The following is a 26503-nucleotide window of genomic DNA, read 5'->3' on the forward strand; positions in this document are numbered from 1 at the left end:
ATCGGGCCCACACAATTCATTCAGTTAAGTCACAAATGATTTGGGGAATACTGTAAGGTCAGACGTTGGATATTATTACATCCCCAGCCCATTTCCTTTGGAGATGACAATAAGGATTTGATTGTTATTGGAACAATCCCTCCTTCCTCCTGCCCTGCTGTCTCTGTTGGCTGCACTGGAAGGAGCTTACTTGGGAGAATCTCAGCCTCTCAACCAATCCTTCCAACTCAGCAACCCTTTGGGGAGGCCTGGCATACAGTTCTAATCCCTCCTGTTCCTGCTCTCCTTGAAACATAGCCCGTGGGCAGCTCAAGGCAGTCTCCCAGGCCTCATCTGGAAAATGGGGATAATCACCATGTCCTTCCAACAGCAAGGGTGATTTATATTAAATTAATTAATGACTGTAAAGCATTGGGAAAGCTTAAAACGCCCGATTAGGACTAAATATGATAAATTTTGTTCAAATAGGCCTATTTGATATCAGATGATTTCCTCTACTCCTGTCAATCCAAGATTACAGGTTGGCCATTCCTTGAAGTTGTTAACAGCAGTGGTTCTGGGAAGGTTCCCGTATTTTAACCTGACCTAGTTTTAATTTCATATTTCCAGCCTGCCTAGCTCTGCAAAAGGAACAATGATAGGCAGACTGGAACCTGAGGCATTGTTTCTTAGCGAAAGAACTGTGGAGAGGAGGAGGGAGTGTGGTGTGGAGAAGAAAGAACTCCATTTCGGTGTTACCAATTTCACCTTGAGGAAGGTCAAGCTGCTGCTAGAAAAATTCCCCAGTGAGGCCAACAGATGCTGGAGGGAGCAAGGCATTACTGAGAGAGGGCTTGCCTGGCTACTGCCTGATTCACACATCTTTCTAGGGGGTTTCAACAAAATAGATGGAGTTAGTGAAATCGAATAATCCCCAAACCTGGTTTGAGCTGATCTTTTCTTTCTTGTAAGATCTGTGTGTGGGGAGTAGGATTACACTTACGTCTTCTCTTCTTTCATTATATTCTTTATCCCAGCTGCTAAAAGTAGCCTCAATTTACTTCACTGATTTGAACTTTAAAACCTTTTTGTTCTCTGCCTAATAATAGTAATACAGGGAGGGATATGGGCATTTTGGAATTTATAGAGTGGTTTCCTCACAGCAAAGTAGTCTGAGGAGAAAAAGTCAGTTCAGTCAGTAGGTCAATAAACATTTATTAATTTCTTTTTTTTTGCCTTTTTAAAAAAATTAATTTCTTATTATGTGCCAGGCACTGAGCTAAATGCTGTGGTTACAAAGAAAGTCAAAAAACAAGGTTCCTGCCCTCAAGGGGTTCACATTCTAGTGGGAAAGACAACAAATAATTACGTACATATGAGATATTTACAGTGTAAGTGGGAAGTAGTCTCAGAAGGAAGGCGCTAGTACTGGGGGAAGGGCCTTTTGCTAAAGGTAGGATTCGATGCTGAATCTTGAAGGAAGCCAGGGAATAGAGGAGTCAGAGGTAAGGACAAAGCATATCAGGTTGGGGTTGGGGGGAAGACAGTGAAAATACAAGGAGTCAGGAGATGGAATGTCTTACATGAGGAACATAGAAGAAGGTCAGTTCTGATAGAACCTAGAGCTCATGGAGAACAGTAAAGTATGACAAAACGAAATGTAGGAAGGGCCCAGGTTATAAAGAAGCCAGAGGACTTTATATTGATCCTGAAAGTAATAAGGAGTCATGGGGGGCGGGGGGGTTACTGAGTGGCAAGGGAATAGTATGGAGTTGACTAAAGTAACAAGGTCTGAACCCAAGGCTTCCAGATGGTAAGCACAGTGTTCTTTCCACTATATAATATTTTCATAAATGTGGAGTTGATCATTAAGACAAACCTCTGAGGTGAGCAGTAGAAAAATAACTATCCCCATTTTATAGATGAGGAAACTGAGATTCAGGGAGACATGATTTGTCCAAAGCCACAAGAATCATTAAGGGTCATAGCCAGGAATGGAACTCAGCTTTTCTGCCTACCAGAAACTCAGTACTTTTTTTTTTTTCACTTTCTCAGGTTTTTTTCCTAGGATCTTCATTTTCAGAGGAGGACTATAGAAATTAAGAGACTTATCCAAGGTCATGCAGACCTTGTCAGAGGTGGGATTTGAACCCAGGTCCTTAAGAGTCAATGGTTTGTGTTTTTGCTTTTTTTCATTCCATAATGTTGCCTTCCATTCAACAAACATTCAGTATCTGCTGTTCTCAGTTTGGACATCTTTGGTCTCTTCACTACAACTCCTTAGTGCCTAGAACCTAGTAGACATTTAATACATGTTTATTGATTATTGACTTTAGTTCTTTTTTATTTTATTAATTTATCTTTAAAAATTTTTAAATTTTTTTTCAAATTTTTTGGAGGGCAGTTGGAATTAAGTGACTTGCCCAAGGTCACACAGCTAGTTTTGTGTTAAGTGTCTGAGGTCAGATTTGAACTCAGGTCCTCCTGACTCCAGGGCTGGTGCTCTATTCACTGTGACACCTAGCCGCCCCGATTTTTTAAAATAGTATTTTATTTTTTTCTGATTACATGTAAAGACAATTTTTAAGATTGATTTTTTTAAATAAAATTTTGAGTTCCAAACTATCTCCCTCTCTTTCCCCTTCCCTAAGCAATTTGATATTAATTATACATGTGCAATCATGTAAATTATATTTCCATATTAGTAATGACTTTAGTTCTACTGGTCGTCACACTGTTAAAGAAAATATTAATAAATAATGATACAAGCAATAGTCTGAAAGATTAGGATCCATTAGTTTTAAATTAAGTGCACTGGTGGGTAAAAAGAAGTGTCATCATCCCTGCCTTCAAGGAACAGATAATCCCTAACATGACAGATGATATCCCACACACTCTTGTGTCTTGGTAAAAACTTGGAAGGCAAAGCCTATGTACATAGTGTACTAGTGATGGCAAATTGCCTCAGATCCATGTACAGAACGGAGGTGGTCTAAGGCAATTGTTCCTCAAGGAGCCTTCAGTCTAGGAAGGGACAACTGTTTTCATTTGTTTACTTTTTTTTTTAAGCAATTGGGGTTAAGTAACTTGCTCAAGGTTACATGACCAGTTATTTCTGGGTGTGATGCTGAGTGTCTGAGCCCAGGGTTCGATCTCTAGGTCATCCCAACACTGGAGCCGGTGCTCTTACTCACTGAGCCACCTGGCTGCCCCCATTTGTTTACTCTTGTTTCCTTTCCATGGTCAGTTTCAGTTCAATTTTATTTTTTTTTAACACACCTATTAAATAAATGCCTTCTATGTTCAAAGGACTGTGTTAAGGGCTGGATATCGATCAAGGAATTGACAAACATTTATTAAACACTTATTGTGTACCAGATATTATGCTAGGTGCCAGGCTGTGGTATATATAGCAAAGACTAGGGCTAACCTCTGTCCCCAGTCCCCTCCCCTCACTTCACCCCCCAAAGGAATTTACAATGGTGTGTGTGTGTGTGTGTGTGTGTGTGTGTGTGTGTGTTGGGAGGGTTAGGATGATATCTGTGGAGGCTTCAAGGAGGAAGTCTGCACCTGGACCCTGAAGGAAGAGAAAGATTTTGATCCACAGACACAGGGAGGGAACATATTCTAGGCAAATGAACACAGGCATATGGTGTTAAATTGAGATTAGGGAACAGCTGGGAATCCCATTTGGCTGAGAACATGGAGTGTGTGAGGGGAAGTCATCTGAAATGAGGCTGAAAATGTAGGTTGGAGCCAGAGTTGCAAATGACCTTAAATGACAGGCCTGAGGAATTTGTGCTCAATTCTATAGATAATAGGGAGCCACTGAGGATTTGTGAGCAGAGAGTAATGGGGTCAGAGCTGTACATCAGGAGGATTATTTTGGTGGCTGTAGGAAGGAAACAAGTGGAGAAGGGAAAGACTCTTCCCAAGAGCTGGAATAGTTGGAAAAAAATATTATTAGAAAACAGTTAATAGTCAATAATCAATAAACATAGTTACTATTCTCCAGGAACTGTGCTAAGCACTGGGGATACAAAAAAAGACAAAAAACCGTTCCTGCCCTCAAGGAACTCACAGTCTAATTGGAAAGACAACAAGTAAACAACTATGTACAAACAAGCTATATGCTGGACAAATAGGAAATAGTTAACAGAGAGAAGGCAGTAGAATTAAGAGGGGTTGGAGAAGGCTTCCTATAAAGTAAAGGCTTTTTGTTAGAATTTGAAGGAAGATCAGGAAGCCGGGAGGGAGAGAGGGAAGGAGAGAGGGAGGGAGGGAGGGAGAGAGAGAGAGAGAGAGAGAGAGAGAGCATTCCAGGCATGGGGGACTGACAGAGAAAAAGCCTGGAGCTGACAGATGGAATGTCTTGTTAAAGACACAGCCAGGAGGTTAGTGTCACTGGAGGGGGAGGGGACTAACATATAGGAACACTGGAAAGGTAGTGGGTAGTGGGAGAGAGAGGCTAGGTTTTGAAAGGCTTTGAATGTCAAATAGCAGATTTTTATTTGATCCAGGAGGTGATAGAAACCACTGGAATTTATTGAGTAGGTGCCATGACATAGACATGAGCTTTAAGAAAATCTCCCCTGAGGCTGAATGGAGGATGGGTTGGAGTGGGGAGAGATTTGAGGCAAGCAGACCCAGGAGCAGGCTATTGCAGTAGCCCAAGCTGGAGGGGATGAAGGCCTGTAGCTCGGTGGTGACAGTTTGGGAGGTGAGAAGAGGGTGTATTTGAGAGATTTTGCAAAGATGAAATTGACAGGCCTTGGCAACAGGCTTGATTTGTTGTTTTGTTGATTGTTTAAACTTAAGAAAGTTATGGAGAAAATGTTAATGAGGATTAAATTTAAAAATGTATCATGGGAATATTTTTTCCTCATCATAGCTGCTTGTTAAAACATTTACCAACACACTCCTGAGTCTAGGTGGGAGTCAATGAGAGCATGGGCTAGGGTGATAGCTGGGAGATTGAAGAGGAGAGGAAAGACATCAGAGATTTTGAGGAGGTAGGACCAGCTGGACTTGTCAACTGATTACAATTGGTTGGTATGTGGAGGTATGATGGAGAGGCAAGAGTTAAAGATGGCCCTGAGGGTCAGGGCCAGAGTGATTGGGAAGATAAAAAAAATAGGGACAGTGACATTATGTTGTATGTTTGAGAGCTGAACAGGAATTTAGGGACCTTCTGGTTCAGTCCCCTCATTTCTCAGACCAGGAAACTGAGGCCCAGAGAAATTGGATAATTTGTCCAAGATCACATGGCTAAATTTGAATTTGAATCCAGGATCTGTGACTCTAGTTTGTTCTCTTTCTGTTGGTACCAAGCTTCTTCTTGAGTTGGGTTAGGATTTATTGAGATGCTAATGAGGCATCCAGCTGAAGATGTCCAGCAGGCAGTGGCACCTGGGACTGGACTTTGAGAGTGGACTGGACTAGAGGGAGATTTTTCATCATCGATTGCAGAACTGACTATTGACATCAGGGCAGCTCTTGAGACAAGTGTCCCCTGTCCTCATTTTGTAAAAGAGCGAAAGAGGGAAAGGGGGAATGGAGAAACCTGCTTCTTCTTGTTCTGATTGTGGCTTAACAGGAATGAAATTCCAAAAGTAAATGTAATTCTTGTCCCCAGTCCTTCCTTGACCCATGCTTTAGAGGCGATGAACCCTATGCTCAGGGACATGCTGGGAATTCTCAAACCCAGGAGGTCAGGACTGGAAGGAACCAGAGAAATTTTTCAGTTTAGTCCATTCATCAGCCTACTGGCTGTCCCCCACACCCAGAATACCCTTCCTCTTCATCTCCACCTCCTCCATTCTTTGGCTTCCTTCAAGACTCAACTTGAATCTCACCTTCTTCAAGAAACTTTTCCCAGTTCCCTCTCCCCTTCAGTTCCTTTCCACTGAGATCCCCTTCCATTCTTACTGTATATATCTTGTATGTATCTAATTGTTTTCGTGTTGCCTATTCCACTAGAATGTAAGCTCCCTGAGGGCAGAGGTGCTATTTTTACCTCCTTCCCTTGTTTCCACACACAGACAGTGTTTTTAACCACACTGGCCATTGCTGAAACAATACTGTGATGGAAACTTGCCAAAACAACTTTTCAGAGGTTCACAGTCACAGCATCTCACAAGATGGAGGTGTGCTTAGGACCTTTCTTCCTCTTCCGCAGATGGGCAATTTAAGACACAAAGAATCAAGTGGCCTTCAACCAGTGATGGAGGAACACTACCTTGCATTTTGTCATCCACTAGACCACATAGCCCCCCTTCAAATGCAGCCTTTCTTTTAGTGTTCTGGGTACCCACTGTAGCTGACAGTGCTGTCACAGGTGATAGGTGGCCCTTGAAATCAAGAGGCTGAGGGCCCAGTCCAAGGGCAAAGGAAGGAAGCCTAAATTTGATCCCAATCTCTTTACCATGACTGAGTCTCAGCTGTGAGGAATTTCATACTTCCAACCTTTCATTCTCTATGAGTGAACTTTCTGCTTTGGTTTTTGTGCATGGCACCTGGGGTTCCTATCCTGTGTGCATGAAGCTGACTCCTCTCTGGGTTAGGGTTATTGATGGCTTTGCATTTTCTGTGTGTCTACAGGCAAATAACAGAGACTTGGCTGTAGTATGGGCCAGGGTATCCTTGGAAGGAGCTCTCTGAGGGAAGCTAGCTGTCTTTCTCATTCCTGCCTGACTCCGTAACACTAGCCTGGTGCATTGGAAGCAGCATGAATGCCCTCTGTTGGAGTGCTCCTGAAACTGTGCCCAGGCAGCAGCGAATGGAGCTCCTCAATCCCTTTCAGGGTCAACTGGCTGCTCTGTTCTCCTAGGGAGCAGGCCCCATTGAGCAGATGGGACAGCCAGGTGGGCAGCTGAGGTGCCACCTGGTTGTGGACGGTTCCTACCTCCCATCCCCAGGGGCATGTCAGAGCAGGGAGAGGAGTGGGCCAGGCTCTGTGTTGGCATTCAGCAGCGAGTGGCAGGATGCCCTGTCCCTACTATGCCTGCATTGTCTCCCCAGAAGTAATGCTGATCCTGTTTGTGCAAGAGCAAGGAAGCTGGAAAGGAGAGGTGGAAAGACAGATGGAAATATACAGTTGGAAGAATGGGGAACAGAGTCAGACAACTCCCCCCCCCAAAAAAAAGGAGTCAGAGGGTTATAACAGAAATAGCCCTGGACCAGGAGTCAGGAGACTATAAATGAGGGTCCATGGCCAGCGCTTTGACTAAGGAGCTGCATGATTTTGGGTAAACCACTTAACCCAGGGCTTTACAAATCTCTGGTGCCAGGTTTCCATGACACTTGGTAATTTCATTGTGATGTCTTGCATTTTCAGAAAAGATTTTCTGAAACGACCAAAGGACTTTGTTGCCCTTTCTCATGTAAGCTCATATCACAATGACTTGACTAGAAGAAGATTAGAGCTAGACCATATTTAGGAAGTTGTCCTAGGTGCTTCTTTCCTCCAAAAAAACATCTTTCTAAACAATATTCTCCAGGTGATGCCATATATGTATGTATGTATGTATGTACACATATACACAAGGGTATATACATACACATATATAGATGTATGTATACATATACACACAATATATGTGTATATTATATGTGTACACACATATATACATATGCACATGTATATACACATATAATATATAATATGTATAATATATTATACATATATATAAAATCTGTGAATCATGGAACACTATGTTCTCTGAAGAAGCAAAATTCTGGCTGACCTCAAAGGCAATGGAAAGATGCATGGTGGGTGTGAGCTGGATTGTGCTGGTAAATGTTTAACAATCAGCTCTCTGAAACAACACCTTTAAGTTTAATCTGATTAATAATTTTTTTTGCATCATTTTCTTAGTCTGAATAAACCAATAAAACAATAAATCAAGCCTGGATTTGTAGCATTTGCCAGTTCCCAAGATGTAAATTTAATTCTGGGCTCTAGTGAGTCAGTGGTGAACAGGCTTTGGTACCATGGATGTGACGGTAATAATTCATCCTTGTTTTCCAGTGATGACTTGTATGCAAGGAGTGCATCATCCCACCTCCTCAAGAAGCCATTCTCAACCGCTTTTAATTCTAGCGCCTTCACTTTGTTAATTCTTTCCTGTTTATCCTATATATAGCTTGATTGAATATATTTGTTTGCTTTCATATTGTCTCCCTCATTAGATTGTAAGCTCCTTGAAGGCAGGGACTGTCTTTTGCCTTTTGTTTGTTTGTTTTGTATTCCTAGTAGTGTCTGACATGTTGTTGTTCAGTTGTTTTTCAGTTGTGTCTGACTCTTTGAGACCCTATTTGGCGTTTTCTTGGCAAAGATATTTGAGTGGTTTGCCATTTCCTTCTCTAGCTGATGAGGAACTGAGGCAAAAGGGTTAAATGACTTGCCCAGGGTCACACAGCTAGTACCCTAGGATCACATGGTGTCTGAGGCTAGATTTGAACTCATGAAGATGAGTCTTTCTGATTCCAAACCCAGTGTTCTATCCTTTGCACCCCCTAGTGTCTGGCTTATAATAGGTACTTAATAATATTTATTGATTGGTACTGACATGTAGAATTGGAAAAGTTTCATAAAGAGGTGGATAAAGCAAATCCTTATGAAGTGGTAAAAGACTTAGAGGAAGGTATCTAGTACATTGGTTTGATCCTTCATGGAAAATTTATGGGAGGCTATGAGCAAGAATCCTACAGGATAAGACATGGGTGTGTTCTGATCTGCACCAGTCGGGGGGCTACTCAGACCAGTTAGTCACTGAGTTACTCATACATCAAAGGTAACTTGGAAGCAGAACTCCCCACTGCAGGGTGACACCATTCAGTTCATACAGCAGGGATGCCCTCCTTCTTCTTGTCTCTCCTGTACCACCAGAAGCAGAACTGGGGGTAGGCAAGAAAGAGAGCTTTCCCAGACAGAATTGTGGGCTACAATAGAAATAGGGTTGGTGTTGGTGTCACAAGGACTTGGATTTATATTCAGGTTTTGCCTTTGGGACTTTGGCAAGTCAATCTTTTTTTTTTTTTGGGGGGGGGTGTTATTCATCTTCTGTAAAATGAGAGTATTGGGTTAGGGGACCTCCAAGAACTTTTCCAACTCAAGGTTACTGATCCTATAATCTATGGCAAGAAAACAAAAGGAGGGCCTTCTGTTAATAGCAATGGGGTATCATGGAAAGAGAGATGATTTTAGTATCAGAGGATCTGAATTTGATTCATGACTCCCTGTGTGACTTTGGGAAAATGACTTCACCTCTCTGGGCATCTGTAAAATGAGTAGTTTGGTTTACATGACTTCTAAGGACTCTTCTGACTCTGAAACAACAATCCTATTATTTTTTATAAATAAACCTACTTTTTAAAATTCTGACTAGAGTCTCCAGGGCATGAAGATATTTACTTGTAATAAGCTAAGGCAGGTGTGTGATCATGAAGGCTCCAGGCCTCCTGTTGACAGGAACACATAAGAAGGCAAAATGTTCAAATGCAGGTGGGCACAATTTTCAAATTTTGCCTAGTGTGTTTGAGGGTCCTGCCCTGACTGTTGTTGCCACTGTGACTGGTGCAACTGAGGTTTGGACCCTGTGCCCTTTCTGGGCCCATGGGGAGGAAACTTCTGAAGACTGTTGGGGATCTGCTTTCCAGCTGAGGCTGGGAACATTGACTGAAGGCAACATTTTGAATTCCCAGGAACCCCAATCCAATTTCAGATTTTTTTTTCTTGAAAGCTAACTAATGCCTCTGACTCCTAACTTGTTGGCCAGCTCCTTTTTTTGAGGGGGGGGAAGTGACTTGCCCAGGGTCACACAATTAGCAGCTAGCTTTTAGAGCACTTCTTTCTTAGCCTCTGTTTCTCAAGGGTTGTTATGAGGATCAAAAGAGATAATATATAAAGTGCTTGGCGAGCCTTACAGATATAAATATTACTATTTATTACAGATTTATTTTTATTATATTATATTATTATATAATATATTACATTATTTATTATATATTACAAATTATTATATATACACAGATTATTATATATATAATAGATATAAATATGATTACTTTTTTCTTATCGTGAGTCAATCAGAGAGGGTAATCTCTGAGCCTCTGTTTGCCCATCTGAGAAACAGTGGGGTGCTGAAGGGGCTGTTGGATTAGTGAATATTTAAAGTCCCTTCTACCTCTTGATTCCTGTTGCTTAGAAGGCAGCATTTCCAGAGGGTTCAGGAAACACAGGTCACGCTGCTTCTTTCTTGCCTCTTGCCTCCTACTCACAAAAGTACAAATGATCTCACATGCCCTCGAATGGTATAATTAGAAGAGTAAAGAATAGGGGGTCTATGCATTTTTAGGCCATGTAACTCTGGACTTACTCTCCAAATCCCCACTTGAACTGGCTAGTCTGGACCCAGAGCAAGGCTGCTACTTGTCCTCACATAGTCTTGGAATAACCCTAAAAGGGTGTGTATGTGTGTGTATGCGTGTATATGCATGTGTGTATGCGTGTGTATGTGTGTGTGTGTGTACTAATGTCATAGCTCATGAACCTCTATCAGTGTTCTTTCCCTTACAATTGCTTGATATCAGTAACAGAAGATAGCATTTATATAGCATTTCAAGGTTTGCAAAGTGTTTTACAAACACTATCTCGACTGATCCTCACAAAAACCCTATAAGGGAAAGTGCTTTTATTATTCCCATTTGACAGATGAAGGAACTGAGGCCAGCAGAGGCTGAATACTTGCTTAGGGTGGCTGAGCTAGTTAGCGTTTAAGGACCTGCTCTTGCACTCGGCCTTTCCTGACTCCAGATCTACTCCTCTATGTACATGGCCACCAAGCTGCCAAATCATTAATAAGGCAGACTTCATTGTCTTTAGAAAGAGATATTTAATAAGGCAGTAGATTAAGAACTGTTGATAGTAAACATCTTTCCCAAAGTCTGTGATCCACTGTCCCACAAGAACATACTGGGGAAAGGGGGCTCAAGTTTAGAACACAGGATGCGGCAGAGGGCTAACTCTGGTTCCTGGAGTGTGGAAGTTACTTTCTCCCCACTTGTGGGGATGTTCGGGAAGGTCTGACCCTGCCTTTCCTCTTTGTGCCAATTAGGAGAAGGCATTTTCCTCACTTAGTCTAAGGCAAGGGTCCTTAACCTTCTTTGTGTCACGGACCCCTTTGGGAGTCTGGGGAAATCTACAGACCCCCTTCTCAGGATAGGGCTGCACTCTCTCTCTCTGCTATGCTGTCTTCAACGTTCCCTGACCCTCAGCAGCAGACCCTTAGGTCTGAGGATGTACTTTTGTAAACAGTGTCTGGCAGGCTCTTGTTAAAAGACAAATGCCTAATTACTTTAGATTGGGCAATGCCAGGCTGGAGACAGAGGAGCTGCCTGGGGAACTCGGACCTCTCAAAATGGCCTAGGTTAGACGAGAGGCCTTAATAATAGCTAACATTTGTATCTTGCTTACTTTGTGTCAGACACTGCCAAGTGCTTTAGTGTTATTCTCATCTGATCCTCACAACAACTGCGAGGTAGGTAATCCCCTTTTTAACTTTTAAATTTAATTTAATCCCATTTTACAGATGAGGAAATAGGCAAATAGAGGTTAAATTACTTGTCCAGTTAGTAAGTGTTTGAGGATGCATTTGAACTCAGGTCTTACTGCTTCCAGACATGTGGATCTATCCACTTATCTATCATTGCCTCTTGACATCCTAGATTGCTTATCTATCCCAAGATTTGAGACCCTCCTTCTGTTTTTTGTTCTTAAGGTTTCTTCTTGAAAAAGGTGATTGAGACAGAGTTGATGTGTGTGTGTGTGTGTGTGTGTGTGTGTGTGAAAGAGAGAGAGAGAGAGAGGGAGAGAAGGACAAGGGAGAAGAGGAGAGGGCAGTTCAAGGAAGGATTAGGATAGGATAGATTAGGACAAAAATAGATAGGAGAGAGGGGGGAGAATGGAAGAAGAAAGGATAGGTCTAGACAGGAAGGAGGGGAGGAAAGAAGATTTTATGGGAAACTCACCACATGAGAGCCCTTAGTGAGCCTGACAGGATCCTTTCCTCTCCACTCTGCCCATAGTAGGCAGTCAATAAATATTTGTTAAATGAACGTATGAGAAAGTGAATGAATAATAAACAAATCAGAGCCCTCTTTTAGAACCCAATAGAAAGAAAGCAGTTCAGAGAGCAGTCTCTGGCACAGATGCTGATGGTCACTTGCTAATATGGCCCCCTCCTGGGTGCAGGTGTGTGGGCCAGACACCAATTATCAGAAGTGGTGGCAGCTGGGCTGTGTAAGGAACACAAAGGCAAAGAAAGAGGGGGAGAAGGAGGGGACCCTTTCTGGGTTGAGCGGGTGTGGTCATGATGACCTTGGAGATTGACCGGGGGCGAGAGCTCAGCCAGCACCCCATAGCTCAGCTTTGATCTTGAAGCGGGTAGCTAGCTCACCTTCAGATCAGAGAGAACAGACCAAGAACAGCTGTCCTAGTTACCGGACACCAATGTTTCCTCCTCCCCCCCTCCAGTTTCTTGATTTTTTTTTCTCTCACACTGCCCACCTGCCTACACTATAACCTCATTCATTACCTGCTAATTTAGAATGCTGGTTCATTCTGCCATACTGCAGAGATAATGTCTAGAATAAAATACGAATGTACACAAGATTTCAGCGGACATATTTAACCTTCTTAAGAGAACCATAATGTCTTAATCATATCTTAGAGAGGTAAAGTACTTTAGAGTTTTCATTTCTTGTGTATTATCTCATTAAATCCTCAGGAACTGCCCTGACAGATAGATGCTATTAGCTCTGATTTCTAGATAGAGAAACTGAGGTGCTGTTCACTCCAATTGGTAGATTGGAAAAGAGAACAATTTGTAGATGGGGCATTTTGTTATTCACGTGTTTCAGTTACGTCCAACTCTTCATGATGCCGTTTGGAGTTTTCTTGGCAAAGATACTGGAGTGGTTTGCCATTTCCTTCTCCAGCTCATTTTTAGAGTTGAGGAAACTGAGGTAAACCAGGATAAGTGACTTGCCCAGGGTCACACAGCTAGTAAGTCTCTGAGGTCAGATTTGAATTTGTAAAGAGAAGACTTCTTTGCTTCAGGCCTGGTACTTCATCTGCTGTGCCACGTAGCTGCCCATAGATGGGGAAACAGGTTAAAAAACCTTAAGCAGTCAGCCCTAGGTCCCCATGGCTAGTAGAAAGCAGAATTGGGACTTCTGACTGAGTCCAGAGCTCCTCCCAACATATTATAATGATGTTCATTCTTCAGGACTGGAAAACATTCCTTCATCTCTGATTGTTAAAATCCTTCTATTACTTCAAGGCTCAACTTGCCACCTTCTCCATAAAGCCTTCCTTGATTTCCTCAGCAGAAAGGGTTCTTTCTCCTCAAAAGTTTCCTTGGAATGTGTTCAGTAGGCAAACAGCCTATTTCAAATTACTGCATGTACTAGAAAATAATGAAGCTCCATGTCAATTCAAACTTGCCACAATTCAGAATGAAATTTCTCTTTGAATTTGATTCTATGAAATTTAACTGTACTAATACTGTCAAAGAATGGGATCTTTGGGTCTGTAGTTGTGTAAAATGAGTGTATTATCCTTAAATGTGGGGCAACTAGTTGGCAAAATGGATAGAGTGCTGGGCCTGGAGTCAGGAAGACTCCTCAGACACTTAGTAGCTGTGTGGCCCTGGGAAAGTCATTTAACCCTTTTGAACTAGTTTCCTCATTTCTAAAATGAGGTGGAGAAGGAAATGGCAAACCACTGCAGTTTATTTGCTAAGAAAACCCCAAATGGGGTCACAAAGAGTAAGACATAACTGAAACAACTGAATATTAACATACCTTTAAATATGTCAGATATTTTAGGATCTTGGGAACATCTTTTTAGTGTAACCCATGGCTCAAGGTCCCCCAAAGCCTCTGGACTCACACTAAATTGATTGGATCCTGGGGCCAACTCAAGGAGGGTTAAGTTTCTTCCTTTGTCTCACTATGTCCCTACCCTGGAGTTTACTTTGGGGAAATATTCCTGCATAGCTCAGGTATAATTCTTGTCTAAATTTCTTCAAATATAGGAAATAAGCAGCGATATGGCTTACTTTGCTTTATGAAAGCCTATGCAAGCATTCAGTCTAATAAACATATTGTATAGGACAGCTTACTAAAATTTCACCCCACATAAAATGCAGAAGATGCAATGGATTCATAGAAGCTTATAAACAAAAAATACATAAAGCCCTTACTATCATTCTAATATTACAGGAAGTCCCTCTGTGAGTCCACAGAGACCTTCTAAAGGGAAGAAAATCTCCCCATCCCTACCTTGGAACTCTGGAAATATGGTACAAGTGGGAAGTCAAAAAGGGAATAAAAAAGGATCTAACTTACCCCATTCTGGGGTCTCAGAAAGTCTGTCCTCCAGAGTCCCAGTGAACCAATGATTCTGAGAGGCAGCCCGATTAGGAATTAGGAATTGTCTATATCTTCTAAAAGAGGCCCCATTGTGAATGCTCATACTTTCTATGGGGTAGTGCCTTTTTGACTCAGGATAAATGTTTACACACTTTAAGTTTACCAAACTGATCAGGAACATCGCCCCTTCTTTATCCACATTTTCCTTTTTTGGACATCAGGCAGTTTGTGGTCCCTGAAAGAGAAGTGACTTGTTTCACTGCAGATGGCACAGAAGATATTAAAAAATCCTAGCTTGGGTTGTGCAATTTGGTTGTTTTCTTTTTTTTTTTTTAAATTTTGAAAATGACTAGAGTTTCATGCAAAGAGTATGAAAGGGTGTGCGGTGGGGTTTGCTCTTGGGTCTGATCCATTCAATTATGAATGACCTTCTTGATGTTTTTCTCTCTAGGAATGAAGACAAAATCCCAAACCCAGCTATTTCTCCCATCGATGTCCCTTTGGGGTTCTTTCTTTTTTGAAAATTGTGAACTCGGCAGTCATTAACAAACACAAACATTCTGATGTACAAAAAGCCAAAGAGAAGTGGATTGGATACGAAACTAGGAGTTTCTGTGGCCTTCTATGTTCTGTTTTTAGGCAGAGTCTATTAAATTTAGAATGGGAGCTACCAAATTGCCCTTTTATCTCTTCCTCAAATTTGTTTTCTTTGTGTTTTTGTTTGTACTGATGCTTGTTTCTTTTTTTTTTTTGGCGCCCCATTGATTCTCACTAACTGACCTGCCTATCACACAAATAGAAGTCAGTCATCCTTTGTTACATGTGTGGCCAAGCAAATCTCATCAACCCCTTCCTCCTGTCTGAAAACGTGTGTCTTCTTCTGTACCTTTGCTCAGTAACCAAGAGGCATCATCATATAGTGGAAAGTGTTCTAGCTTGGGAGTTAGATGTCCCATTTTCCTATTCTGGCTCTGTCGCTTCTGCCTGTATGTCACTTAACTTCCCTTGGGCCTCAGTTTCCTCATCTATAAAATGAGGGGGTTGAACTGCTTAGCCTCTGAGGTCCTTTCTAGCTCTAGACCTATGAGCCTATGATTTGTTCTAATCTAGTTATTCATACTGAGATTTAGTGAGACCTATAATTGATGTCACAAGAAGTATAATTGACAAGTAATATAGTAGGAAGAGAATAAGATCTGGACCTGGAATTAGGAGAGCTATTCAGTTGTATTCAGCGGTGTCCTGTTCTTTGTGACCCCATTTGGGGTTTTCTTGGCAAAGATACTGGAGTGGTTTGCTATTTCTTTCTCCAGTTCATGTTACAGATGAGGAAATCAGGCAAACAGGTTTAAGTGACTTGATCAGGGTGGTAAGTTTCTGGGCTCAGATTTAAACTCAGGAGGATGAGTCTTCCTGATTTCAGATCTGGCACTATTTACTGAGCCACTTAGCTGCCCCAGGAGTTAGGAGAGACTTGGGCTCGAATTCTGTTTCTGAAATTTTAGTGTGACCCTACAAATTGCTTACTTTTCTGAGTATCAGTTTCTTCATCTGAAAAATGGGAATGATAATACTTGCATTTCCTCCCTCCCAGGGTTATTGTGAATAAGGTGTTTTTCGATCCCCAAAGCACCATGGAAAATCCCATTATTAATAAAATTAAAAGTGAAAATTTGTGATTTCTCCTAGGAGTGTTTGTATTTTGATAAGAGCCAATGTCCCTGTATGGCTTAAGCCAGATGAATAAAGCTTGGGGAGTTCCCAAGAAGAGTTTGGGCACACATTTGAAAAGGGGCAGTAAGGTATTCCCACCTGAGAGTGTACCACGTAGGTGACTTCCTATTCTGTCCATTCACAAACCCAACCCTGAGAGTAAGGGAGCAACATAACTAAAAAAAAAAAAAAAGCATTATATGCAATTGGGAAGGGGGCAGAGATTTCTGCCTTTTATAAACCTCTTCCTCCTTGGTGCTGCCCCTCCTTCCCTCTTGGGGAAGTTCTTTTTAATGAAGGGATGTGAATGGCCAGCTAGGGTGGTTAAACCATTTGCCCAAGGCATCACCTCCCTGATGTCATGTAACCAAGGTTATAAAGGGGACACCTGGGCATTTGTACCAGGATTCTTGGTTCCAGATCTGACATTTTTCTTGTGCAAGGTTGCCTCTTTGGCCTCCTCCCCATTTCCAGATCCTTAAGGCCAGTGGCAGTTTTCTCCTTGCTTAAGGTTGGCACAGAGTGAGCCTCTGCCTTTTTTTTCTTTAATCTTTTCCTTCCTGTAACTATCTTGGACAATTAGACTTAAGAGGAAAGTCCATATGAAGGTCTCTAGGTGTGGGAAAGAAATGACATGTTTTTTTTGTGCCTCAGAATCATGGTGGTTCCCTTGACCTTCATTGATGGCCAAAAACTCCCGAGTGCCAAATTAAATCTACCCCCATGCATTCTGGTTCAGTAAGGACCTGCCACTCCGTATCCTTTATCAGATGTTGTTCCACATTGTACTAGGAGTCCTTTGTCTGCCTGAATCTGACCTTTCGAATGTCACTTTTCCAGATCTAGTTGCTGGTGGAAATCCAATGTCTTAGCCATTTTTATTGGGCTGTGTACCTTTATATTGCACACTGCTGCCCCCTGCAGGACATGCTATTATTATGCACAGAATATCTCTGTGTCCCGGGAAGTCTGACTCCAGAGCAAGGTGCCACATTGCTTTGGGAAAAGGAATTCCTCCTCTATAATGCCCTCTAGCAACCAAATCAAAGCCATGGTCCCCCCACCCCGCAAATGGCTTCACAGAATCTCAGGAGTCATCTGATTTCACATGTCCCAGAGCAGGAATCCTCTTTATGACATCTCCAACAAGAACTCATTCAGCTTCTGTTTAGAGTGATAGGAGAATACATTCTCCCTTGGGGGACAATTTTGGACAGCTCTCATTGTTAGGAATTTTTCCTTTATATCAATCTGAAATCTGCCTTCTCTGCAACTTTTTCTCTTGGCCAGGCAGAACAAGCTGAATGTCTTACACATGACAGCCCTCCAAACATATGAAGACATCTAACACATCTGTCTTTAGTCTTCTCTTTTCTAGGCTATACACCCACAGTTCTTGCTGTTTTCCTGCACCCTAGGCTCCGGACTTATGCGGACTGAGTTCAATTTCGGAAGCTGGCTCTGGAATTATTTTCTCTTTGTCTTGCTTTCCCTTTCCCCAGAGTTTATTCTGGAAATTATCAGACTTTGGCAAAATATAGCTTGTGTCTAGATTTCCATATCCGTGGGTAATAGCATAGTAGGATCATCTATAAGCATTCAAGATAACAGCACATATAGGATAAAGGACAGTCTTTATTCCTCCTACAGACAATGTAAAAACAACATAAAGGACAGCAGCTAATAAACAACTGAAATAAGTCTTTTTCGAATGCTACCTTTCCCCAGGTTCCTATAGTCCCCCAGAGAGACAGCACAATCCTGTGGTTTTGTCATCTCTTGGAAAGGTACTGAGTTTGATATTCCTACTAAGTGAACCTCCCCCCCACCTCCAAATTTCTGTTGAGTTTCTATTTTACCCTAGAAATTCATACTGATACCTAGCCTTATAATACTACCCTAAAAGCTTGGATTCCTCCATTAAGGGAGACAAATTTAGGGCTTCTAGACAAGCATCCCTTTTTTCATCAGACCTTCACTATCAAAATAACCCATATTAATAGTGGGAAGCAAAATCCAGATTTTTTTTGTTCCCTAACATAGTGGCTTAGACTTTCATGCTGTTTTTCTAGCTTTAGTAGTCATGTGTTTGAGCTTCTTCTCTTTCCAACAGGCTGGCACTGGCCAAGAACTACTCTTATCTCTCTACAAGACTGAGCCTTGAACTCATGAACCTCAGGTTCAAGGCTGTTGCTAGCCAGGAAATTGCCTATCTTTTGCTAGAAGGCTGGGATTGTGTTGCCCAGGAACTATACTTTCTTCAGTCCAAGAAGCTGGGGTTTAGGGTCTCTTGACATTTCTCCAAAAAGTTGGATTTCAGGTACTCCTAAAATCTGCATCACAAGATACCTTTCTATTTCATTCACACATGATTAAGAGGATAAGATCCCTCTGCTACTGCTTCTCCAGGGTTGGTTCCAAGTCCATAGAACCCTTGAACTCCCTTCATGGTCCTCCTGATGTGCATAAGAGCCTTTATCCTAAGTCTCCCTGGGGTGATTGGATCTCCTTGGAACCCAGATCCACTCTTAGCTCTGTTGCTTCCTGGTCTCAGTCATCCAGTCAACAAACATTTATTAAGTGCCTACAAAGATAAAGCTTAAAAGTTCGTCCTGCATTCATTCCCTACCTCCCAGCTAATTGTTAAACATTTACCAGCACACCTCGTTGGCACTATAAATCTTGATTGTGTGTATGTAGGACTCTAAGAGAAAGACTGACTTATAGGAATGTCAAAGGCTTTCCTAATGGCAACCCCAGGTTCATTGTCCTTTGGAAGGAGAAGAGCTATTTGAATACTTTGTGTTTTCTATATTGACTTTAAAAAAATGTTATTTGATATATATGTATATATTTCATATCACCTGCATTGTCCTTTGTATCCCTGTCTTTCCTTCTCTCAGAGAACCATACCTTATAAAAAATCATTTTTTTCTATGTCTATTTACAGGTTTCTGTGAATCTTTTTGTATGTTACTAATTTTCTGTGGGGTGAAATAAAGGTTTTATGTGCCAGTGCTACTATGTATGGGAACTGGGAACACCATTACTCAGATCTGAAGAAATCTAGACAGACAGACAGACACACACACACACACACATCCCATACCCTGAGCAAATTAACTTATTTTCCTGGAGCTCTAGGGGTTAGCTCCACCAGGATGGGTCTGAGCCACAGGTCCTTAGGGGCCCTGGGTCTCAAGTTGCATATGTCTATGGCATTCCTTTCATCTCCCATTTTAGAAAAATGAATGAAGTCCAACTGGCATGACCTGTTATTCATAAATCTGTATCTACATGGGCTCTTAGAGATGACTTTTTCTCTTTCTAAATGATCACTTATCTCCATTTAATAATACATTCCAGAATATCTTTTTTGAAAATTGGCATAATATTTGACCATCTTTAGTCTGAGTCTTTTTAAAAATCACTTTATCAAAGAAGGACACTTTCTTATTAATAAGATAACCATTCTTTTGTCTTTTAAAGTTGTCAAGGAGGCTTGAGATTATAGCTCACATTCACATAGTGCTTTAATGTCCTTTTCAATAACCTTGTGAGGTAGATTATTACAGTATTATCATCCCTAGTCTTAAAAGGGAGGAAAGGAAGGTTCAGAGAGTTAGCTAACTTGCCTTAGGTCACACAGCTAGCAAACACACTGCAAACTCCATCTGGTGACTCATGCATGAATGGGAAGATGATTCCATTCTCCAAGTGAACTGAACATTTGTTGAAAGGAATTATGAGTTAGTGTGAAGGTTGCTAGTGAAAATGAAAAGGATTTAAATCCAAAACATGTGCCAGTAAGACCTGGAACGAAGAGATAGATATAAGTGGTCTTGCTGCTAATGATTTGGACCAGTCTTTTGGGATGAAAACAACAATGATTTCAATCAGTCAATAAATGAAGAAGTATTTATAAAGTACCTATTATGTGTCAGGTAGGCAGCTAGGTGTCTCAGTGGATAGACTAAGGGCCCTGGAGTCAGGAAGACCTGAGTTTAAATCCAGCCTCAGACACTTATTTGCTATGTGACCCTGGGCAAGTCACTTAATCTTTGTTTGCCTCAATCCACTGGAGAAGGAAATGGCAAACCAATCTACTGTCTTGGCCAAGAAAAACTCCATGAACAGTATTGGTATACATAAGGTCATGAAAGAATTTGACACAACTAAGAAACAACAGATGTGTTAGGAAGGCCATTGAAACTCAGAGAAAAGTATTAAACATCCTCTGTTCTCAAGAAGCTTACATTTCAATGGGGAGCAGGGAATGACAGGTATATAGAAAGTATATAAATACAAGGTAATTTTTTAAGGTGATTGGGAAGGAAGCTGTAGCTGCCAGGATCAGGAGGGATTTCAGAAGGTGCAATTGAACTGAATCTTGAAGGAGATTAGAGGTAGAGGTGAAGAAAGAGAGGACATTACAGGCATGGGGGACAATGAGTGCAAAGGAATGGAGATGGGAGCTAGATTGTTGTGGGTGTAATAGTGAGAAGATTAGGTTGATCAGACTGTAGAGTGTATGCAGGGGAGTAATGGGTCATAAGCCCGGGAATTTGAGAACAGATTGTGAAATGCTTTAAATATCAGCAAAGAAGTTTATATTTGATTTTAAAGGTGATAAGAAGTCATTGGAGTTTATTGAGTAGAGGGAGGATACGGTCAGAAACTTTAGGAAAGTTGCTTTTGTAGTCCTGGATGGATTGGAAAAGGGAGATACGTGAGGAAGGGGAATGTTTTAGGAGGCTATTGCAGTGGTCTAGAAGAGAAAAGAGATGATGATGGTCTAGACTAGGGCAGCTAAGTGATGCTGTAGTGGATAGAGTGCCAGGCCTGAAGTCAGGAAAACTTCTTCCTGAGTTCAAATCCAGCCCCAGACATTTACTGGTGTGATGCTGGGCAAGTCACTTAACCCTGTTTGCCTCAGCTTCCTCATCTGTAAAATGAGCTGGAGAAGGAAATGGCAAGCCACTCCAGTATTTTGGTCAAGAAAACCCCAAATAGGGACTCAACAACAACAACAATAATGACTTAGGATGGAAGGGGAAAGATAGCAGAGATATTATGGAGGTATAAATGACAGGATTTGACAACTGATTATGTGGGATGAAGGAGAGTGAGACAGAAGTGAAGTGCAAAAGAGAATCAGGAGAGATCCAAGAAGTGAAAAATCTCTTGGTTGGGGGGGAAGGGTGTTAAGTGGTGGGGAGGAATGAATGACCTTTGAAGGAATGAAAGAGTTTCAAATGATAGAGCTACTGTTAGCCTTTCCAAATGGATGTAGTCAAAATGGGACAGAATGAGATCATGAAACAGTTGGTTTTCCAAATTGGCTTCAAATTCAGTCGTTTCAGCTGTGTTTGAGTCTTCCTGACCCCATTTGGGGTTTTCTTGGCAAAGATACTGGAGTGGTTTGCCATTTCCTTCTCCAGCTCATTTTGTAGATGAGGAAACTGAGGCAAACAGGGTTAAGTGACTTGCTCAGAGTCACAAAGCTAATAAGTGTCTGAGGCCATTTTGAACTCAGCTAGATGAGTCTTCCTGCCTCCAGGCTAGGCACTCTATCCACTGAACAACCTAATTGCTAGCAAATTGGCTAGAATGTAGTTAATGAAAGAAAACATGGTGAAAAACATATTCAAATCATAGTCTTTCCACTGTATTCCTTTTACTGACTCACCTGGTTAGGCTTGCTCCTTCCCTACCAGCTTCCACACCCAGTCACTACTTGATTTTTTTTCACTGCTGCTTGGAGTCATATGAGCAGGTGTGCTTAAGAATCACCGTGCACTCTTCTTTAAATTTTAAAATGATACTGACAATTTTAACACCAGTCACTTCTTCATCAACTCTGTCCATTAATGCAACCATCACTTGTAGAAAATGGAAACAGTAAAGCAAACCCAACTGATGGAGTATTCTTGTTTGACAGCATATATGCTATTCTGCACCTATGGTCCCCCACCTCTCTACTGAAAGGAGGAAAAGGGGCTTTACCATCTGTTCTCTGGAATTAAGATTAGTCAGTTAGACAGGGATGTGTGATAGTGCAAAAAATGTTGAGTCTGTTCCTCCTGTCAAAGGACTTGGCTCTTATATCCAGCTGACATTTACTACCTGTGTAATCTTGTTCAAGGTCATGAGGTATTAAGTTTCAGCAAAAATAAAAATGATACTAAAATATTTGAACTCAGATGGTAATTATAGATTTAAAACTGGAAAGGATATTAGAAGACATATAGTCAAATCCCTTCTTTTTATGGAGGAGGAACTGAAGCCCAGAAAGGTGAAGTAATTTGCCCAAAGTGACATGGGTAGTGAGTGGCAGTAGCCGGCTCTTGGTTAGACCTGTGTAGCAAGGGCATCCCAAGAACTATATACTCTAAAACGAACACTGCCACACTGCCACTCTCTGTATGGCCTTGGGCAAGTTTAATTTCTCAACTGCTCACCTCGGGCTACAAGACATTTAAAGTCGCATAGCTTTAAATTTATGATTTTAATTGGGATTCAGATGCTTTTTAGAACTGTTTTCTTTATGTTATTGTACTTATTATCACACTAACATCATGTCACATGAACTTGAAACCCACAGTTCTGCCATTTTTCTTCTTCTTCATCACCTGCATGATTTCCTTTGAGGGACAGGGAAAGTGACCTTGATTAAAAATACCTCACCGATCTGCCTGAAATCCTATGATTAGAGATTAATTTCTTTGGGTTAAGATTTAGGATCCTAGGGTACAAAGGAATAGGAGAATAATAAGTCATTAGCAGTCTTTTATACTTTAATAGGGATTAATTCATTGGCTTGTTTTTACAGTGGTGATTGTTAGAGGGAATGAAAACCAGAATGTGATACACAGTTAGCCTATGAAATAGCTTTATATCTCCTCTAGACATAGGCCAATGGAACTCTTGGCTTATCTAAATTTTCTATCTCAACTCTCACCAGTGGTTCCAAGAAGCTGTAGCATGGACATTGGCCGTATCCCAGCAAACCATCTTGGCAGACAGGCTAAACATAGTTGATGTAACTGAGGGGTCTTAAACCCATCTGTGACTTAGGGGAATGTCTACCCAAGCATGTGAAGACTGTCCCCTGTGAAATGGGTGGATGAGAACAATTTATTCTAAGGGCCATGAAGGCGGCTGGAGGAGGTGCTGTGGAGCCCTTAGATCTTGGTCAACCGTTGAAGACACCAGGGTCATTCACTGCATCCTGGGCCATCGCCAGTTGTCTTGGCTTTTGTTTTGCTACTGGATTTTGATGACTTTGGAAGAAAGAATGAGGCTGATGACTTTGTTCAAGTCTGTCTCATTTAAATCAAATCCACTCACTAGTCAAGACATCACCTGTTATGTCTTTGGTCCTCTTCCAAAAAAAGGACAAACATCTCCCCAGGTTGGCAATACATGTTGGGTGATTTGAAGAAAACTGCTTCATTGAATTGAAGAGGGCAAATTTTGACTGGAGGGAAGGGTGGAGGTGTGGGAGTTGGGTAGAGGGAGGATTTGAGGCAGTATACAGGGAGAGGTCCTCACTATGAGGCACTATGGCAAGGGAGCTGTGAACAGACTTACTGGCTGTCAGGAAGGACTCATCTATAGGAGAGCCAGGGCACTCTTGGGACCTAGAGTCAGGAAGACCTGAATTCAAACCTGTTCTCAGATACTGATTGTGTGACCTTGGGCAAGTCACTCAACCTCTCTTTTTGTCAGTTTCTTTATCTCTAAAATAGGGTTAATAAAAGTATCTACCTTCCTCCCAGGGTTATTGTGAGAATAAAATGAGATAGTATTTGAAAAGTACTTTGTAAACCTTAAATACTAGCTATTATTATTACAAGAGTCCTCATTCTCATCCCTCTCTAGTCTCTGTGACTTTACTTCTGTTGCTTCCTAATCTTGGGATGCTCATTTCCTCTCTACTCCATCTATCCAAATCCCCTCTTGCAGGAAACTTTGACATTTACAATCCAGTCTGACTGCTCTGGTTCCCACTAATCTCCCCATCCTCTGAAGCCCTACAATACCCAAGCACTCATACATAATCTCATAGAATGTCAGAGTTGCAGGGGACCTCCAATGTCTTGTAACCAAACTTTTACCTGAATGATAAGATCATAGATTCAGCATTGGAAGCGACATAAGAGGATATCGAAGTAAAATCCTTCCTTTTACAGATGAGGAAACTGTGGCCCAGGAAGATTCAGAGACTTCCTTGGGGGAAGCCATGTTGCCTTTCAATTCCTCATGAAATTCAGCTACTCAGTTTAACCCTTTGTTTCATGTGAGTTCTTGTCTCCCTTGATAGATTTTGAATTCCTTGAGGGGAGGGACCTGAGATAAACTTATAGCTACTCTCCTATAACCCCCTCTGTCCCTCATGGTGCCAACTGAGCACAGCACTGGGATATGGTGAAGCCTTGTGGACTACTGCATTAGTGCCTGAAGAGAGTAGGTCTGGGTGGGTTCCAGGACCCAACAGATTATGGGCCCAAAGATTTATAGTGCTGGAAGGAACTGCTTTGGATATTGTGGCTATCTTACAATGGATATTGCACAGTGCCTAGCCCATATAGGTATTTAATGAACGCTTGCTGATGGCTTGATCTTAGAAGGTCCTGCTATATTTTCCATTTGTGATATGGGGTAAGGTTTTTGGGGTGTTCCCAGATAATAAATCAGGGGAAAAGGTACTCAAAGAGATGTTGGAAGGCTCTTTGACAGTTCACAGTTCTGGTAAAGGCCGTCATGGTTCTGACTTCTAGAAGTCCAAGGACTGATAGAGGAGGCGTGGTATGGTGGAAAGTCTATTGGCTCTGCAACTGGAGAACCTGGGTTAAAATCAGGAGAGTGGTGAGGCTCAAAGAAGAAAAAGGATGTAAAGCACTTTGCAAATCTTAAAGAACTATATAGAAGCTATTTATTATTACTATTATTATTATTTTCTGTCTATTCCATTTCTATCGTTATTAATATTATTATCCTTTTACCAGGTCTCTAGTCTGGGGATGACTTCATTTCTTGAGCCTTCTAGAACTGTTTCTAGATCAATACAGGGGTGTGCTGGTAAATGTTTGACAACCAGGCTGGGGGATTGGGGAGGGTGGGGATATTGATGCACTTTTAAGTTTTATGGGCATTAACACTTTTTAAAGCTTAGACAATCAACAAAACAATAAATCAAACCCCATTTGTAGGTATTGCTGATTTCTGTGGTGTACGTGATCGCACAATGTGTTCCAGCACACCCCTGATTCAAATCCAGGCTTTTGGTTTTTACTACCTGGGTGGCCTTGAGTGAATGACTTCACCTCTTTGGGTCTCCTCTGTAAATTGACCTCCAAGTTCCTTCTAGTCCTAAATCCTATAAATACATTTCACGTCAGCTTTTTTTTTTTTGTCAGCTGATAAATTGCCCTTCAGTTTCAAGGGGTGTGCTGTTTCAGAGATGATTGAGGCACAAAACATGGATGCCCTGGTGGTGTGTTGTTGCTGATGGATTGAATGGGCATGCTTATGCATTGATTAGATCTTATGGGTCTGTTACAATAGTTTGATGTGCCTTGAACTTCCACATGCCAGCAGAATTCTATTGGTGCTCATTACTATGGAAACGAATAGGAACTGAAACAGCAGGATGCCACTTATGTGCTGATAGATTTTATGCAAGCGTGGTCTTAGCTGGGTAATTTTTGACGGGGGAAGGTTTATCTAATGGGAACAGTGCTTCTAAAAAGAAAGGGACTTTGCACATCAATGAACAGGAAAAGGAAGGGATAGAAGTTGGGAATGGAAGACAGAGTCTTAGCATCTGAAACTAGATCAGAGGTTCTTACCCTGGGACCCACTGTTCTCCAAGAGGTCCATGGATGGATTCCAGAGGGTTTGTGAACTTGGGTGGGGACACAACTGCGTCTTTATTTTAATAGAACTGGTTTCCTTTGTAATCCTATGTACTTCATTTTATGTAGTTAGAAATACCATTCTGAGAAGGGGTCCATTGGTTTAACCAGGCTGCCAAATGGGTCCAGGACATACAAAAAAATAATGATCTCTGTTTTATAGCCCTTATTTTACAGATGAGGAAACTGAGGATCAAGGAGGTCAGAAAATTTGCCCAGGGTCACATAAACACTAAAGAACAGAGCTGGAATTTCTGCCTAGGTTTTCTGAAGCTAGCTATTCCCACTACATGACACTGTTTCTTTGCACTGGGATATAAAGACAAAAATCTAATGACCACATTAAGGCTGTGATATAACGTTTAGGGTATCACTGGAAAGGTGAACAAAGGGAAGGAAGAAACTGTGACCACATTAGTATCAACTTTAGAAGGAAAGGACAAATGCTGTGATTG

General features: G+C 41.5%; 1 long non-coding RNA gene across 2 annotated transcripts in view; it reads left to right on the plus strand.

Annotated features, from left to right (window-relative positions):
- LOC138150969 (uncharacterized) overlaps positions 1-26503 on the plus strand; it is a 144798-nt gene that overhangs the window by 19462 nt on the left and 98833 nt on the right. The window contains exons 2-3 of one of the 2 annotated variants that reach the window (XR_011165709.1): positions 2035-2151; positions 14867-16146. The exons of the other annotated variant lie outside the window; for it this stretch is intronic. This is a non-coding gene — a long non-coding RNA (uncharacterized lncRNA). Of the gene's footprint in view, positions 1-2034; positions 2152-14866; positions 16147-26503 lie in introns of those variants that run through there. 2 annotated transcript variants of the gene reach the window in all.

This window comes from Petaurus breviceps, unplaced genomic scaffold (assembly GCF_028583685.1).
Source record: "Petaurus breviceps papuanus isolate PSGF00001 unplaced genomic scaffold, PetGlider_PUasm1.0 90895, whole genome shotgun sequence".
Taxonomy (NCBI): Eukaryota; Metazoa; Chordata; class Mammalia; order Diprotodontia; family Petauridae; genus Petaurus; species Petaurus breviceps.